Source organism: Aquarana catesbeiana, linkage group LG05 (assembly GCF_042186555.1).
Source record: "Aquarana catesbeiana isolate 2022-GZ linkage group LG05, ASM4218655v1, whole genome shotgun sequence".
NCBI classification, from domain to species: Eukaryota; Metazoa; Chordata; class Amphibia; order Anura; family Ranidae; genus Aquarana; species Aquarana catesbeiana.
Window position 1 is genome coordinate 236,484,935 of NC_133328.1, and position 13,972 is coordinate 236,498,906.

Sequence of the window (13,972 nt, forward strand, 5' to 3'; positions counted from 1 at the left end):
TACCGTACTGGTGACCCCACAATAGGGATAAAACTTTTTCGCAGAAGAAGAGAGTTTAACCTCCCTGGCGGTATGATTCTGTCTGGAATTTTGTGCTGAAAGCGGTACAATTATTTTGCATGGAAATTTGATGCTATGTATTATAGGCCTGCAATTCTTAGTAATTACTTACTTAAACCTGACTAAACAAGACTCTAGTAGACATCCCAGATGTGATAAAGTTTGAAACACAAAATCATGATTTTAAATTTTTAAATAATATAATTTTATTCAATAATGTAATACAAACTAAAGAAATTTGTCAGACAAAGAAAATTCAATAAACATCCTGAGTGTGATAAATTTTAAAGCAAGGTACAGCACACAGTCCCACGTCACAATCCGGACAATAGAACCTGCTTTCTTTTCTGATTTTTTTTCCCTTGTCATCTCTGTGTGAACAGCAAACCACACACATCCTGGTAGGTGCTGCCTTTTTTGCGGTTGGCGGTATATAGTCCATAAAGTGCCGACCTGTTAGGCGTTCTGGGTTGGCAACACCAACAGCACGTCGTCCAGGTCTGTTCGCATCAACTGATGGCATCTGGTGTTTGGCAAAAATCTGCTCAGCCACCTTCCAGATAAAATCTGAATGAACAAGAGGCCTGTCACTCCCTGCTCGGTACAAGATGTAAGCGTTCCAAAGGCATTGTTCCAGAAGATGCCTGAAAATCTTTTTATAATATTTTTTCTGTTGTTTCCGCATAGTCGGGTAAAAGGTCATTGCCTGATCGGCTCGGTCGACACCTCCCATAGTGCAATTATAGTCTATGACGACTTGCGGCTTCAGCACATCTTTCCCACCTTTTGTGTGGACCGTGGCAGTGGAGGTATTGTGCACAGTGCTCATGAGACACACGTCCTTCTTGTCTCGCCAACGTATTGCCATCATCTTACCCTTCTGCCAGGCAACCATTTCTCCGGGTTTTAGTTTTTTCTTTCCAAACATAGATGGCATGTCACGTCTGTTAGGCCTAACTGTACCATAGGCATCCGTCTTGTTTTGGATCAAAACCTCAAACAGTTCCGGCGACGTATAGAAATTGTCCATGGTCACACAATATCCCTGGTTCAGTAATGGCTCCAGCAGTGTAAGGACAGATGATGTGGCCATCCCATAATTGCTGTACCTGGGGTTGAACTTCGTGCCTTTACCGGTGTAAATGACCGAGTTCCATATGTACCCGGTGGATGACTCGCAGAGCATGTATGATTTGATGCCAAACCGCGCTCTTTTGGATGCAATATACTGGATCCAGCTTAGGCGTCCTTTGTAGGCCATCAAACTCTCATCCACGCTGACGTCCCTTTCTGGCACGTAGGCCCGCTGGAAATTGTTCCCAATAATTTGGCATACCTCCCAGATTTTTTTTAGCTTGGGCGCAGGATGCGTGGCCTCATCAAACTCTTCATTGTTAGTGAAGTGAAAATATTTCATGATGAGGGAAAAACGGTATTCGGACATCACAGTACCAAAAAACGGAGTGGCTAATAACTTGTTGGTGGTCCAGTACCATTTCTGGCGTGGTTTCCCCACCACCCCCTGAAGAATAATGAGTCCGAGAAACAGCCAGATGTCCTCTTTAGTCACCGGTTCCCACCTTCTGCTTCGGGAAAACCTGGCATGCAGCGTAGCGGATTGCTGCTGTTGGTAGCGATTTGTCTCTATGACAATTTTTTCAATTACCTCCTCTGTGAGAAATAATTGCAGGTATGCCAGAGGGTTGCCACGCTCAACTTCGACCTTCATCCCAGGTGATCCAGTGAAGGGAAATCTTGGCGGCGCTACCTGGTCCGTATCGCACTCAATAGGGCACCAAGTGCGCACATCGCTGATGTCAGGTGCAGGATCATCACCGCTGTCATCGCTGTCACTTGTCAGCTCAGTGTCAGACGACAAATCTCCCCACGACTCACTATCGCTGAGTTCTGGGAGCAACTCCATGTCGCTGTCACTGTCGCTGTCATTCAACTGCTCCAAAGGCGATTTTGTAGCGAAATGGCGCTTTTTGGATTCCATCTTATTATATTTTATTGGAGGCAAGGGGCACTGGGGCAACGGGCACTGTATCAGTGAGATCTGAGATGATACAATGTAATCCTCTCAGATTACACTGTATCACCTCTTTTTATATGTGTGTTATTGTGTTGTGAACTTTTGAACTTTTTGAATTTCCCGCCTAGTTCCGCTCCCGTGCGCCGCTGCTGCTCGCAGGGAACGGAACTAGGAAGTGAGATGCTGTGATCGCGCTGGCGATCACAGCGGAGCACAGCCGAGGACAGTGGAGGACAGTGGAGGGCATCGCTGGAACCCAGGAGAAGGTAAGGGCTCCGCTGGATGCTCTGCACTGTTACCCCGAGCGTGACTCGGGGTTACCGCTCCTGACAGTAAAAGTCAGACCCGAGTCACGCTCGGGATTACCGCCAAGGAGGTTAACAAGAAAGAGGTTTAACCTTAAACTACTTAGAGGGTTCTTTACTGTAAGAGCGGCAAGGATGTGGAATTCCCTTCCACAGGCGGTGGTCTCAGCTAGGAGCATTGATAGCTTCAAGAAACTATTAGATAAGCACCTGAATGACCGCAACATACAGGGATATATAATGTAATACTGACACATTATCACACACATAGGTTGGACTTGATGGACTTGTGTCTTTTATCAACCTCACCTACTATGTAACTATGTAACTATGTCAGTCCCTACCCTCAAGGAGCTTACAATCTAAGGTCCCTAACTCACATTCATACATAGTAGGGCCAATTTAGACAGGATCCAATTAACCTACCAGCATGTCTTTGGAGTGTGGAAGAAAACTGGAGTACCCCGAAGAAACCCACACAGGCACAGGGAAATCAGGATATGGGAAGAGCTTTTAAAAGAGAAGTATGGGTTTGGCTTTTTTTATCCAATCATACTTACCTAGGTGGATACTTACCGATGCTGCATCTGTACCCCCGGTGTCTCTGCACTGAGAACTGAGCCATCGAACACCGCCGATGGCTCGGTTCTCTCGGCTCCCCGAGAGGAGTGCTGCTGACTGTCAATCAGCAGCTCTCCTGCTCTTCTCCTCCACGCTCATTGGTGCGCTGAGCTATGGGGGGACAGGATGCAGCTGTCTCAGCGGCTCACTGAGAGGCTGAGACGGTCATCAGTCCAGGCACCTGGTGAATCCAGACTTCCAGAGTCGGGATGACGCGGTGCCTAGTCTGATCTGTGTGACGTCAGCAGAGAGCGAACTTCAGACCGCTCTCTGCTGAAAATGGGTCACAGGAGCGCAAAATGCATTGCACTCCTTTGACCCTTAGGAGAGCCAGCTGGACTTCTCCTTTAAGTGCAATTCCTTTTTTTTAAAATATATGGTTTTAGCAGTATTATGTTATGCAATCTGTCATTCCTTTCATGTTCCCTGAATGGTTTGACGGCTGAGAGAAATGATCGGCTGTGAGGAGTTCACTATTGTGAAGCAGCTGATTCTCACCAGGAGAGTTCGGAGCAGTGGCGGCAGGGTGCTGGACGCATGAATTTCAATGAGGTTTTTTTTTTTTTTTTTTTTTTTTTTTTGAAGCACTGCGCCCTGAGCTCACCCAGTTGTGTGACAATAGCGAATTAATACTTGCTATTGTCTTCCTGATTTTCCTTCCGGCCAATCAGGAAGCGAGTCTTAAGTTAGTTGAAAATACTCGCCAATAAATCTGGGGAGGCTTGCTTTTCAGAGGCATTTGATAGACGATAAGGAGGCAATATGTTGCCTCCACACTGCCTGTTTTAACCTTGTAATGCCTGCACCGCTGCAACTTTGTTCATTGCATGCATTTGCAGGGTGGCCCCATTCACTTGAATGGGTTTCGTATAGCGACGGTGTTGCTGCTAAATGCATCACAGGGGAAAATATTTGCTGTGGAAAGGAAGCAAAGTATTATGATTGCGCCATGTGTAAAACCACACTCAGCTGCCTTTGCAGCTTAAAGTGGAACTTTAGTCAGATCACGTATGTATAGCTATGTAAAACATTTAAAATGACTGCCTATACTGTTTAAAATCCAGGAATACACTGTCTCACCCTGTTTTGCACATGCTCAGTTTCGCTCTGCCTAAAATCAAAGTTACTAGAGGCCGATCTGCTGACCGCCTAAAGATTTCCTGCTGCTCAGTGGCTCTGGGCTTCAGCAAAATGGCAGCCTCCAGCAAGAAGAAACAGGATCAATGCTGGAGGAAATTTATGGCACACACTAATTTTGAATTTTGGTAGCATAATTATTAATGTGGAATGTATGCTGCTTGCTAAAGAACATTATATTTTAGCAAGTTGTTATAAGTAAGGCTCCACCTTTAAGGGGGCAGTTGGGGGTTTGGTACACTACAGCTCAGCTGATTATTTTTATAACACCCTCTGATCGCAAGTGTAAACAAGCTCTAAAGAAAATGTTAAACACTAAGACAAATTATGTTTTTTTTTTTTTTTTTAAAGAATCGATGTGAATCATACACACAGATGGGGAGGTTGTGTCTTTCTGTACATGCACATACGTTCATACAGCACATGCTGGTGATGAGTATTGAGGTTCCAATAATAAATACCCAAACATACCTAACTTTTTCTGCTCTGCAAGGTATATAGATTTTTTTATTAAAAACCTGCTGCTTCGCATAGTGAATGCAACATCACATACATTTTTAAATTTTTTTAAATAATACGTTAACACATGCATGCCACAGTGCACTATATTGGAAAAGAGGGCACAAAAGCAGCATTATTTGCATGCATTGAATGGTAAGCTAGATAGGTTCAGGGATTGTGAATGCTGTGCTTGAAAACGAGCATGCATGCTCAAGGCAATGCAAGTGTATCGCAGCAACTTTACCCTGCTGTTTAGTAAATCAGGCCCACTGTGCTAAAACCCCGACTTGTTAATAAGTACAAAAGGGGACTGATACAATAAAACCGGAGGAAATGAGAACAAAAGTGGTGTATTGCAAACAATCAGCGTTTAATTCATACATTTAAAAATAAAACGGAACAATTAAATAATGGTTATGGGCAACAACTCCACTTTTGCACCTAATTTCATGTCTGCAGTTTTAATGAATCTACCCCCAATAGCTATCTTTTAATAAGTGACATATGCTACCGATTACAAAAGGTTCTGTTACTGATTAAAATGAGAATGTGCACAGAACATGAAATAGGGTAGCGTCAGTTTCTCAATCAGCTTTCTTTGCTGCCTGCCCCCCCTTGAGTGGATATCCCCTCACCTGTAGTCTCAGTGACTCCCAGGGACATTGCAGTAAACTGATCCCCCCCCCCCCCCCCCTGTTTCCCTGCTTTGAAGTCTATATATTGCTATGTAGAATCCACTAGGATGACAGTGACACTGTTACGGGTCCCTAGTGAACATACAGTACCCCAGAGGAAGCTCAGTTCATAACAATGTCTTGGTTGTCACAGGAACAGGAAGTAAGAGGCAGGCATGGGGCATCCAGAAATAAACCAGCTGAAAGATCTAATGGAGGATCCACTTTAAGATCAGAGACCTTGACTAAATCAGGTTTACTATGGATTCTCTGTAATTTTCAGATGTCAGTACATAATGGGGTTTGGTGGCAACCCTTGTTGTAAACAATGAAATCATTTTTACTAAACAATACAGCTGGGATTTTTAACAATGTTTTCTAGTTCATCCCCTGTGTCTTCCTAAATACATATCTTTGTTGTTTATGTGTAGCGATAACTCTCGGCGGAGCTGCTGGTTTAAGCGGGCTGTTACCTTCACTCTCCTTCTCTCTGTTTCACCGACACCGGGTCTAGGGTTCCGTTGAGTTTACCTCTGGACGATACAAGCATCAGCTCTTGAGTGCGTTTTCAATGCTTTATTTAAACAATTAACGAAGGAAGTAGCAGGAAAGAGGCAGAAGGGAAACTGCAGGGAAGCTCAAATACCTCTCTGTAGGATTCTTGACAAATGTCCTTTAGAGTTGAATATTACAGTAGAATGCGCTCCCCTTGTGAGACACACTCCTTGTTCGCCTGGATAGGCCTCTCTCACTTGCCTAGCAGCCAGTACGTAGCATGAACAAAAGTCTCTGCCACAGACTTGCTTGGGATAAACCCGTATAATCCTCTGCCACAGAATGTATTGGTTTTGCGGGGAATGTCATTCACAGTGCTTGAACCTTTAAGCCAACCCGACAACACTATGCTGTAAAGTTACTTTAGGATACGTCCTCCAACCGAGTCACCAGGCCCCTCTCCAGACCAGCACTCTGCATGATCCTTCCATGACGGGTCCTCCCCTGGGATCTCCTCGGTTGTCCAGCTTCTTCACTCTGGATAGACAGCTCAGGACCATTCCTCCGCTGCTGTGGTAGGCCCCAGACAAGCTTCTGGGCCCACCCATGCGCCGCAGCGACGTGGGCCTCCGGAACAGAGGACCACGAGGTAGCACTCTAACACATACCTGTCGGCCAGGAGGGCCAGCAGGTGGCTGAAAAACGACCCTAGAACATGGTGTCTGTCCCATAAATACCCTCTCCCAGAATGCAACTTGGAGGACCACCTCCACCGAGTTGTCTCCGGGACAGAAGAGCATCCATACGCTTTGACACGTTGCCTTTCCAACACTAGCCGTTAGTAACAACGACACCCACCGGCTCAGTATGGAAACACATGCAACGTCAGCCAAGCTGGAACAGAGGAAAATTTAACTTCCCCTAACGAACAATTTACTAAATTTACCTATCAGATGGTGGATCGCAAATCTACCAGCGCTACATATGTATTATGTTGTTTGTGCTAGCCTAGATCAACAAAGCAAAATGACAAAAAATTTACGTATATTTAACTGCAGCAGGTTTCAGAAGCAGATCACAAAACACATTCCAAACTAAGGCTTCAGTCCATAAGTCTAAAGTAAGAGGATTTCAATTTGAAAGATTGATCAACTCAGAAAAACCCTTTGTAAAAAAAATCTTTTTTTTAAAGCAAAGTTCTCCTTTGGCTTGCCTTTTCTATTAAAATGACCATGCACCTGTAGGCCATTTTCTGTCCCCCCTGGTCCAAATCATTGGGTGGAGGGGGGATTATGGTGTGGGGTTGTTTTTCAGGGGTTGGGCTTGGCCCTTTTCAGTGAAGGGAACTCTTAAGGCATCAGCATACCAAGACATTTTAAACAATTTCATGCTCCCAACTTTGTGGGAACAGTTTGAGGATGGCACCTTCCTGTTCCAACATGACTGTGCATCAGTGCACAAAGCTGGGTCCATAAAGACATGAATGAGTGAGTTTGGGGTGGAAGAACATGACTGGCCTGTACAGAGTCCTGACCTCAACCCAATAGAACACCTTTGGGATGAATTAGAGCAGAGACTGCAAGCCAGGCCTTCTCATCCAACATCAGTGCCTGACCTCACAAATGTGCTTCTGGAAGAATGGTCAGACATTCCCATAGACACACTCCTAAACCTTGTGGACAGCCTTCCCAGAAGAGTTGAATCTGTTATAGCTGCAAAGGGTGGGCCAACTCAATAATGAACCCTACGGACTAAGACTGTGAAGCCATTAAAGTTCACGTGCGTGTAAAAGTAGGTGTTCCAATATTTTTGGTAATATAGTGTACATTCCCACCCTGGCTAGTTTTTGAATTGGATGCTTGCCCCCAAATTCATAGGAATAAGTGTCTCCCTATTTAAAAATTGCACATGTGAAGTGCACACGTTTTTGCCTAAGAGCCCATTCACACAGGGACGACTTGTCAGGCGACCTAGTTGCCTGACAAGTCGCCTCCCGTTCTGTGCTATGGAAACGTTCTAAGGGGAGCTCCGACTTAGAAAAAGGTTCCTGTACGACTTCGGGGGCGACTTGGGGCGACTTGCATAGACTTCTATACAGAAGTCGTTTTGCAAGTCGCCCGGGCAGTCGTTTGCAGGTCGCCTCGCTGAGGTGACCTGCAAGTCGTGTTGCCCCTGTGTGAATGGGGTCTTATTGTAGCAGGGGGATTTGCATATGAATGAGTCTGCTTATGTTTTGCATATAAATGAGATAGCATTAGGATTTGCATATGAATGAGCTTCACCAACTCATTCATATGCACAGCAAAAGGAAGCTGTTTCTGGTTCCTGTAACATTGCACAGCCAAATAGGGAAACTTCCTGCTGCTCTTGCATCTCTCCACTGCATCTGGCAAGTGAGCTTAAAGGGGTTGTAAACCACGTGTTTTTCACCCTAATGCATCCTATGCATTAAGCTGAAAAAACACCTGGCAATGACCGGCCCCCCAGCCCCCCCATTTTACTTACCCGAGCCCTGGAATTTTCAATGGCGAGGACGCGCTGTCCCTCTGCCTGGAGTTCTCAGCACTTGATTGGATAGATTGATAGCAGTGCAACCATTGGCTCCCGCTGCTGTCAATGAAATCCAATGTTGGGGGTGAGTCATACATTTTTTTTTTAATTTTTGAAGCTTTACAATCACTTTTTAAAGTGGGTGTAAAGTCTAAATTTGTATACCTTACTGCAAATTTGCCCACTATTTGTCCTACCCACTCCCATTTCTAAACACTCACCTGATTCCTCTCACCACTCCAGTGCTTTCCCAGCTGCAGCACTGTTCCCCTCAATTCCTGGTCTCACAGGAGACACTAAGAGCAGCGGGAGCCATAGACTCTGCTGTCAGTCAAACTCTTGTGAGGAGGGACAGGGGGGGATGTGTACCAGAACAGTGTTTGTCTATGTACGCACACAGCCCAGCTTGTGAACATGTGTGTCTCCTCTGCTGAGGAGGCGCCCAGAGGAGGAAGGAGTGGATAGCTCTGGTGGGGGAGGTAAAGGACCTTTCTGTGCAATATCGTTGCAAAAAGAAGGTAGATATAGCCCCTTTTTTATTTAAATAACAACAAAAAAACAGCCTTTAGCCTAGGTTCACATTGGAGCAATTTGACATGCCAAATCGGCAGTAATTGCCAGCAATAGCACCATGTCCCAAAAGTAGTTTCTGTACTACTTTTGGCGACTTCAGGGTGCGATTTCCATAGACATCTGTGCAACAACCCGCACAGATGTCTCTGAAATCACCCCCGAAGTTGGGACTGACATGCGGGAATGAAATTGTGCGAGTTCAGCTGAACTCGCATGATTTCATTCACGCTATCAGTGTGAACCTGGGCTTAATATCACTTTAAGGAGGAGGGGTCGATACTGGAAGGAATTGTCTGTACTTGGGGGGGGGGGGGGGGGGTATGTTTTAAACCATTGCATATAAGCCGGGGCTGGATCTAGGAGGGTACTGCCTTTCAGGCTGCTACTTAACACTATGCTTGGTGCTCTGAGCTTCTCCTCCCTGCACTGACACACAGGGCTCCCTGGGTCCTCACACATGCAGCCTGCTCTGCACACTTCTGAGCCCCAGCACTAAGCCGGCTACTGCAACTGGGAAATTGCTCACAGGTTAGACTCCGCTCTAATTGTAGGATGTTGCTCCGCTCATCAGCTATCTGCTGTGTATGGAGGATTAGCTCTGCTAAGTGTGCTGCCAGCAGTGTCAGTGCCTGCTATGAATGCCAGGGATCAGAGGCATCTGTTACACAGTGACAATGAGAGATGAAAGAGGAAGAAATGGAGGGGCAAGGCTGGAGTTATTCCGGTTGGACTTGTGACTATAGGTAGAGAAATGCAGTCAGAGCAGTTTGAATTTTTTGCTGCTTTTGACAGCGTTAACCCTGTCCATAAACATGGCCTGCCTCTCTACTAGCGATCACCACTGCACTTGCAAATACAGCAGCCGGGATCTACTTTCGCAGGCTGTAATGTGCAGTGTGTTTATACAGCACACTCCTCCTCCCAGGCTGCAATGTACAGTGTGTTTACACAGCAGGCTGTTCCTCCCAGGCTGTAATGTGCAGTGTGTTTATACAGCAGACTCCACCTCCCAGGCTGCAATGTGCAGTGTGTTTACACAGCAGGCTCCTCCACCTGGGCTGTAATGTGCAGTGTGTTTACACAGCAGGCTCCCACTCCCGGGCTGTAATGTGCAGTGTGTTTACACAGAAGGCTCCTCCATCTGGGCTGTAATGTGCAGCGTGTTTACACAACAGGCTCCCCCTCCAGGGCTGTAATGTGCAGTGTGTTTACACAGCAGGCTCCTCTTCCTGGGCTGTAATGTGCAGTGTGTTTACACAGCAGGCTCCTCCTCCCATCTGTAATGTGCAGTGTGTTTACACAGCAGGCTCCTCCTCCCTGTCTACAGTGTGTTTACACAGCATGCTTCTCCTCCTGGGCTGTAATGTGCAGTGTGTTTACACAGCAGGCTCCTCCTCCCCATCTGCAATGTGCAGTGTGCTTACACAGCAGGCTCCTCCTCCCTGTGTGCAGTATGTTTACATTGCATGTTTCTCCTCCTGGGTTATAATGTGCAGTGTGTTTACACAGCAGGCTCCTCCTCCCCGTGTGCAGTGTGTTTACGCAGCATGCTTCTCCTCCTGGGCTATAATGTGCAGTGTGTTTACACAGCAGGCTCCTCCTCCTGGGCTGTAATGTGCAGTGTGTTTACACAACAGGCCCATCCTCCCAGGCCTGCAATGTGCAGTGTGTTTACACAACAGGCTCCTCCTCCAGGACTGCAATGTGCAGTGTGTTTACACAGCAGGCTCCCCCTCCTGGGCTGTAATGTGCAGTGTGTTTACACAGAAGGCTCCTCTGCCTGGGCTGTAATGTGCAGTGTGTTTACACAACAGACTCATCCTCCCAGGCTTGCAGTGTGCAGTGTGTTTACACAACAGACTCCTCCTCCTGGGCTGTAATGTGCAGTGTGTTTACACAGCAGGCTCCTCCTCCCTGTCTGCAGTGTGTTTACACAGCATGCTTCTCCTCCTGAGCTGTAATGTGCAGTGTGCTTACACAGCAGGCTCCTCCTCCCCGTGTGCAGCATGTTTACACAGAATGCTTCTCCTCCTGGGTTATAATGTGCAGTGTGTTTACACAGCAGGCTCCTCCTCGAACACTCTGCATTGGCATGGCTTAGGACAGTATTGTGAAACAAACTTCCTACTCACCTACTTTTCCTGATATACATAGAAATGGCCCTGGAAACAGGTGAGTCAAAGCAGACTACCCTCTCCCACCACACATTTTATTGCAGGTAAACATACTATGGACTACTGTGCTCTGTTAACCCTGGCAGTAATGGTGACCTCTGTGTACTATACACAGAAAAAGGATTCATAAAGGATGCTACAGAAACAAGAAACTACGTACACCTTTTTTGGCTTAAAAAATATTAGTATTATGATTCATTCACATATGCAGTGCACTCTGAAGAGCAATCTGCGGTGGATCATTTTTCAGGTGACATTTGACAGGCAGAGAGAAGGCGGTTGCAGGTGGTTGTGGCGTGGCCCCATATAATTGCATTACTCGTGTTCAGTGGGAGCAAAGTCCGCCTAAAGTGACATGCTGTATAATTTTTGCCTTGGCCGCGAAGCACAGTATCGCGGCTATGGTATATGTACAGCCATGAGCTACTGCATGTCAATGTACGGGAGGGTGGTTGGAGGATGGTAAAACTGTGGCTCAAGCACTAGGTTTTACCACACGTGTGAATGAGGCCCTGTTGTTTTTTTTCTCTTTGGAGTTAACTTTTAGCGACTGTAAACATAGCTCTTAATTGTCCCTTATTTGGAACCAAATTGTTCTGATCCTCTTTTCCTCCTCATATGTCCCTCTTGTTTATTTTATGTATGGACCTCTGCACAATTAAATATTATTCAACTATTAAAAGCATTATTTTACACTAAGGGCTAAGGACTCATGTGTTACCATAGGGAACTTTAACACACATTATGTGCATAGTGTGTTGCGGTTCCCTTCATTTGAAACGGCAGCACAACACACTTAGTGCTGGTTCACACTACAGCGACTTGGGATCCGACTTGTCAGACCTCAAGTCGCCGCACATAAGAAATTCCATCGAAGTGAATGAGAGCCGTCTTAATGTACACTACTGAAGTTGCTCCGACTTCAGAAAAGGTTCCTGTACTACTTCAAGGTGACTTCTAGGTGACTTGTACCCATAGATTTCAATGGAAGTTGCCTCCAAGTTGGATCTCCATCTATAATGAAGCGACTTTACAGGAAAAAGAAAATAATTTACCCAGGTACTTCCCACGTTTACCCAGGCAACCCCCTCCCTCCCACAGAGCTGATTATTCTGTGATCAGCCACAGCCAATGTCGCCTGTCCTGGAGGCAACTTTAAGTCGCGTTGTAAAGTACTCAAAGTCGCCCTGAAGTCGCCTCCAAATCACCTTGCAAAGTCGCGCTGTAAGTCGAGTTGCCCCTGTGTGAACCGGCACTAAGGCTATGCAGCTCTGCAGCACACCACAACAGCATACTACCCTGTGTTGTGGTACACAGTGTTGGGAAAAATACTGGCCACCCATTTCTGTGCATTGGCAACTCGTTCAAAATCATTGAATGATTAGCTGCCTTAATGAAACGCACATGTCCCCAGGAAAAAAAAATATCTATGGGCCTAGACAGAACTGGACTTAAAATGGGGGTGCCGGACATTGAGGAGATAGAAAAATGAGGGGAAGGAGGACTGGAATTTGCGGAGACATAAAAATAGAAGTTGTAATTTTGGGAGATGAAAAAAATGGGGGGGGGGCTGGACACTGGTGTGACATAAAAACAAGGAGAAGGAGGACTGGAATTTGGGGAGACAGAAAAGTGTATGGAGGGGGACTGGACTTTGGAGAGACAAAAAATAATGGGGAGGGGGCTGGACTTTGGGGAGATAGAAAGATTGATAAGTAGGGGGCTGCACTTTCAGAAAAAAGGGAGGGGGGCTTGACATTGGAGAGACAGAAAAATGAGGGGACGGAGGACTGAAATTTGGGGAGACAAAAAAAAGAGTCCTGCATGAGTTTAGTACAAATGCAGTGCGATTTGAGCCATACAAATCCATAGCTCAAATCGCACCCAAGACACAGCGCATGTAATTTGCACAGGAATGTGCTGCGATTCCTGTGCCAATTACATGCGGTGTCCTGCACCGCTTCAGTGTGAACCCGGGCTTACCATGCAATAGAAAACTCCCTTAAATGGGTAAATGATTAAAACGGGAGCAGACAGAATCTGAAGCAGTTGTGCATAGTAACCAATTAGCTTCTAGCCTCAGCTTGTTCAGTTGGCCATACACTATACAATCTGATTGTACAATCACCTTTAGATTTACCAGAACTATGTAATATGAAGTACAACTGCAACAATCCTTTTAACTAATTATTCCAAAATATAAAAGGCGCCAACCCTATGTAAATGTGCGTGACAGCTACCCCATTAAGTGTGAATCACACTAATAAATATGTTTTTTGTTTTCGACATTGCACAATAGTGATTATCACATTATTTCAATTGTTGAATGTATAATGCACTAAGTTATCACTGATAGAACACTGGTGTTAACGAAAAAGTTTTTTTTTCACAGCATCTTTGTGAATTTTTTTGTGCAACCTTTTTGTGCAATTTTTTGTGTGCATTTTTTGTTGTTTTTGGTATTGCACAATAGTGATTATCACAGTGGGTGTAATCTTTATTACTTAGCACATGTCAATTTTAGGATGCATGTAGTTTAATAAGCGTCTACTTTATAATTTTTTTGTATGAATCCTTTTAACTGGTATCGAACCAGGCAGGTCCTTATACTACATAGTTAATGGTAGATCTAAAGGAGATTGTACAGTCTGATTGCTTAGTATATGGTCAACCCTAAGCTTTGAAATTGAAACCCAGAAGCTGATTGGTTGCCATTCACAGCTCCTCCAGATTCTGTCTGCTCCAATAATAAGTTGGCAACACACTAGCAGAATTTTGTTCCACATGTTGTTAGTTTTCGACTGCAGTGAAAGAAAATTCAAAGGAACAGGATAGAAATTTTTTCAT

General features: G+C 45.4%; 1 protein-coding gene across 1 annotated transcript in view; it reads right to left on the bottom strand.

Moving 5' to 3' along the window:
* Nucleotides 1–13,972, bottom strand: part of LG05H7orf57 (linkage group 05 C7orf57 homolog) — a 79,270-nt gene that overhangs the window by 64,395 nt on the left and 903 nt on the right. The window lies entirely within an intron of this gene.